This window comes from Octodon degus, unplaced genomic scaffold, assembly GCF_000260255.1.
Source record: "Octodon degus isolate 3935 unplaced genomic scaffold, OctDeg1.0 scaffold00082, whole genome shotgun sequence".
In the NCBI taxonomy this organism is placed as follows: domain Eukaryota; kingdom Metazoa; phylum Chordata; class Mammalia; order Rodentia; family Octodontidae; genus Octodon; species Octodon degus.
The window spans coordinates 1,064,787-1,069,949 of NW_004524658.1; the positions used below are offsets into that span (position 1 = coordinate 1,064,787).

The 5,163-nt window shown below is 33.6% G+C and overlaps 1 non-coding gene across 1 annotated transcript; it reads left to right on the plus strand.

The window, feature by feature from the left end:
* Nucleotides 1-409: 409 nt before the first annotated feature.
* LOC111818183 lies at nt 410-516 on the plus strand. Its single transcript, XR_002822238.1, has one exon. It is a non-coding gene; the product is annotated as a U6 spliceosomal RNA (small nuclear RNA).
* The last annotated feature ends 4,647 nt before the right edge of the window (nt 517-5,163 follow it).

A 5,163-nucleotide genomic window follows, 5' to 3' on the forward strand; every position in this document is an offset into this window, starting at 1 on the left:
AAGTTAATTGTGTTTTAGATCTCCTTAAGTCTTTAGAAGTCTCTTGTTGACATCACATGGCCATTACTTTCACAAGAATTTCCCCCAAGAGATTGCTATAATTTTCAGAGACAGCACATTCTAAATCCATGCTTAGAAATTCCTCTAAGGAAAGCACAAGCTGCAGATATGCAACTCTACTTACAGCATAGCTGACCTCATTGTGTTATATTTTCAAAATAAAAAACAGCACATTTTTAGTACATTGTGTGGAGCACTTAAACCTACTTTCTCAGAGTAGAATTGTTTGTAATATGACCCACCCAGACAAACCAAGAAATGAGTCTCGGAAGTCTCCTAAGTGGATCACAATGCCATTCAGGTTGACCTTGACTTTTACCAAAATACTATTTTATAAAATCAAAGCACAGTGCTCGCTTCGGCAGCACATATCCTAAAATTGGAACGATACAGAGAAGATTAGCATGGCCCCTGCGCAAGGATGACACACAAATTCGTGAAGCGTTCCATATTTTTCTATGTTTCAGGGTTTTTTAAAAAATTTTTTAAAATTTTTATTTATTTATTTTTTGAGAAATAAATATGAATGAGACAGTTTCAAAGCTGATTAATAGGACAGTTTCAATAATCAATGCATTGTACATTGTTATCTTTTTTTTCAAAATTTATCTTTATTTTATGTATTTACTTTTTTGAGACAGGGTTTGACTGCAGCCTGGGCTGGCCTGGGTAACATTATATAGCCCAGTCTGTAGTTATCCTTGAACTTGTGATCCTTCTGCCTCAGACTGGCACTTTTGTAAGAGCGTTTTTTTTTTTTTTCTTTTTTAAAATAAAGAATGCAATTTGTATTAAAAAAATCAAAGCACCGCTGTCAAACTGAGAAAAGTGACATTTATATAACTCTATTAACCAAATTACAGACTTTTTTCAGATTTCACTAGGTTTTGTGCATATTGTGGTATTTTTCTGGGTCTTGTGGGCTTCAGTGTGTGCAGAGTATATAATGTTTTCACATGTGTAGATCTGTAACCACAATAAAGGGGTGTGCTACTATTCTATACATAAAAATACTCTTCCAGTAGCACTATTGTTAGACCCTTTCCCTCCCTAGTTGCTATAATATCATGGGTTATAGATTATTGTTCCAGGGGCAGTGTACATTATACAAACTTTAGAAATTGGCCCTTTTCCTTGATCTTTTACCTTGCCCATGTATGTTTGCCAGATTTCTGTCATTATCCTAAATACCTAAGAAAATAAACTGATAAAGACAAAAGGCTTATTTTGCCTCAATATTTTGGAGGATCCATCCATGATCAGGTGGATTCATTATGTTTAGGGTTTTGGTGGAGAATTTGGATGGCCAAGATGAGAGGACATGGCAGGATAAAATCATTCATCTCAAAACCAGAATACAAAAGAGACAGAGAGAAAGGTACTGTGTCCTGTGAAGGGTGCACCACAGGTGACTAAAAGCACAACCACCAGGCCCATCTCTTAAGAGTTTTATTCTAACAAAAGCACAGGAGTTACTTCCACAGTTATAAAAACTAGATGTTATATGTACATTCCTGATTTTTCTGCTAAAGTCTCAATAGCTGTTCAAGATATTATATGACAGATAAATAACATGCCAGATATTATTTGGTTCATGCATACTTGATTGTGTTCTTTGGCTTTGTCTCCTCCAGACTTAAAGCTATTTGCCTAGCCAAAGTGAAAATGCCTGGTGTCTATCAAAGGCCTTCACATGAAACCTCTGGAGAGTATTTCTAACTGCTGATTAAAAACTATGACACCTTTCTGCCTGAAGAAATGAGAGTTGTCATCATCCATGATTCCCTCACGACAGAAGGGTTACTTCTTCAGAGGTGAGAGTGTTGTAGGCAGCTGAATTAGATAGAAATATAATAGGCAATCAGACAGAATTATTATAAGCACTCGAAGGATCTAGTATGGAAGACAAGATACCTTGCAACTGTGGGATAGTCACCTCCCTGTGGGACAGAACCCAAGACAAAAGATTAAACAAATGAAGCCAAATACTTCCCTAGAGATAGGCATCAGGTATTGATATTTAAATATGTATCCATCACCTTGAAAAATCCAGGATGAGCCACTACCCAACCCCCTACAGGAAAAGCTGCTGTACTTCCTCATCTAATCTTGATTTAATCAATCTTACCTGAGCAATTGTGCTTGTAATCTTACTGGTTGACCACAGTTTCATCTCACTTCATTGCAACCTGGTGAGTTCCCTTGTTTCCCACCTTAGATTCATCTCACTTCATGGTTTTGTTCTATATAAATGCCTTAAAAAGATAGGTTCCTTGGCAACCATTCAGATCCCCTTCATGCCTTTCTGGGACAGAACTTTCTTTCCCCCAATAAATATATTTCTTCAGAAGGAAGAGAGAAAGAAAGAAAGAAAGAAAGAAAGAAAGAAAGAAAGAAAGAAAGAAAGAAAGAAAGGGAAAGGAAAAGAAAAGAAAAGAAAAAGAAAAGAAAAGAGAAAAGAAAGAATTTTACCATTTCTCAACAGCATCAAGTTGAATACCAATCCTGTAACACATAGGCCTTTGGAGGCCACATAAGTACCAAGCTGCAGCACTTTGAGACCTGGCGACAATATCATAATAGTTTGTTCTTTTATTTTTCAAGGAATATTTACTTGGATGGACTAATCACAGCTTACTAATATGCTTACTTAAAGAAATACATTTATCAATTGGAGTTGGATACTGCTGGAGTGATACATGCAATGAATAGATAACTTAAAATTATAAGGTGCATGTATTTGTATAAAGGCTGAATTCCAAGCAATAGCAATATATACTAGTGGATTAATACATATTCACTGGTGGAATCAGTTTCCAGAAAAAAACAAAAAAGGTAAAATTATTTGATGTAAATTATGAAGTGATACATTGTGATTTTTCATAATTTTGTCAGTTAACACTTTAGTCTTTGAAATAGGCAGGCAGCAGAGTCTACTTTTTAAGTATGAGTGCTACTTCTTAAAAGTTCTGAAAACTTTGTTATCTTACTAATAATTTTGTCTAAGATCTAAGTTAAATTAGCTTATTTAATTACCATAAAAACAATTCTATCAAGTGTTATTCAGCCTATGTTCCAAACAAGAACATTAAACCTCAGAAAATAATCACACAAATTAATGAAAACGAGACTAATTTCCTGATGGGGAAATGAAAAAATTATAAGCTGAACAATTTAACCATTTTTATAAGCTAATACACTTTTTTTCCAATGATTAAAGTTTTCTTTTTCAGTTGTCAAAGAATTTTCCATTGTTATATACAATTATAACTCACAACTGGAAGGATCAAATGTGGCATAAATTTAGTAGCAATTAAGTGTTGATATTTTACACCAATGCTACTTAATATAGTATTATTCACTATTACACTTCAACATTTTTTCTCAAACCATAATTATGTGTATGTATACATGTATGTACCTATGCATAGACCCATATATGCTTATTTACAAGGGTACTATGCTAATAACAAGAACAAGTATTTTAGTTTAAATTATGTGAGACATAAAAAGTAATAGAAATATTTATATTGGGGCCAGTGAGATAGCTCAGTAGAATAAGTACTTGCCTGGCAAGTGTAAGGGTCTGAATTTAATCCTCAGTTTTGAAAAAAAAATATATACATATATGTATATATTATATAGACATGCAACTGGTAGTTTCATGTCATGTTCTTAGTAATTCTTAAATTTTATGATATATCCTACACATTAAAATATATAGTGATTATAAAAGATCTGAATATAATAGTTTACATTATTTATCTACTGTGTTTACTTTAAAGATTCTTTTCACGATTGTTCCATTTCAATTTCAAAATGACTATTAAGTAATGTCAATGCTGTTGACATTATAAAGTCAATGTTGTTTCCATTTTGCTGGAAAAAGAATTACTGAAATGTAAATTGATTAAGTGGTATGTCAAGGCCTTACATCTGATAAATGTTGAATTTAGTTCTTACAATCATGTTTTCTTCTTGGACTACAGTATTCTTTATGCTACATCAAGTTTATTGCAGATAAAGTATTAGACTCTATATATAATATACATACTTTACCATATCTATGAGTATTAAACTTAGATTTGTGTAAATAACACATTTAAATGCATAGGCTTAAACTGATTATAACAGTTTTGACAATATTCAGTACATAATACTGAACGTAAGTGGTGACAAATACATTTCCAATCCAAAGAAAAATTTTCAGATAGCTAAACATTGAATGGAATTTTTCTATCAATATTTCCGATATTCAATTGCTGCAAGGGACATTACATTGAATTTTCCCTATAACACAAGCATTGCCCAAGGGTAATAAACACACTTAATACTACATTGCCATTTCTATTAAAATCCCAGCTTTTGAAAAGTTTATGCTAAAGTCATAAAAATTTTATACAATAGAAAAGCAGAATTGAAAGACTCTGTGGAGATTGGTTTCTTCCCTTTTCACATTAAGTGAGCCGACCTGTTTGTTTTCTTTATAGTATCCGCACACTTTAACTGCACATGATTCCTGGGTAAGCCATGAGCTGTTCAGCTGGTCTAGTACCTGACAGATTTGAGAAATTTGTGAGCCGGTCAGATGGTCTGAAGTCATGTCTATTTCAAACTGTCCTTATAAATCTAAAACAGCATTTTTGTTAATAATACTGAACTTCAAACTCCAAATATTTCACATTTCTAGTTACTCTGCCAAGAGTTTTTATTGAAAAATCAGATGAAATGTTAACTTTTTGCTTTTACCGAGAAAATCTTATAATTTATTTATTTATTTTTTCCATTTTTTTTTTGTGAGCAGAATATATTTATTGGGAGAAAGAAAGCTCCTGTCCCAGAGAGGGACAGGAAGGGAGGGACAGGAGGGGGACCTTGAGTGGGTGGTCCCCAGGATGCTGTCTCTTCCAGGGACTTTTATAAAGGAAAACCATGCGATGAGGTGGGTCTAAAGTGGTTGAGAACATGGGAACTTGCTTAGGTGAGCATGAGGTGGAACAAAACTATGGTCAACCAATGAGATTACAAGCACCATTTCTCAGGTAAGATTAATTAAGTCCAGGACTAATCAGGGAAGGAGTCAGGTAGCAAGCTGGATAGGTT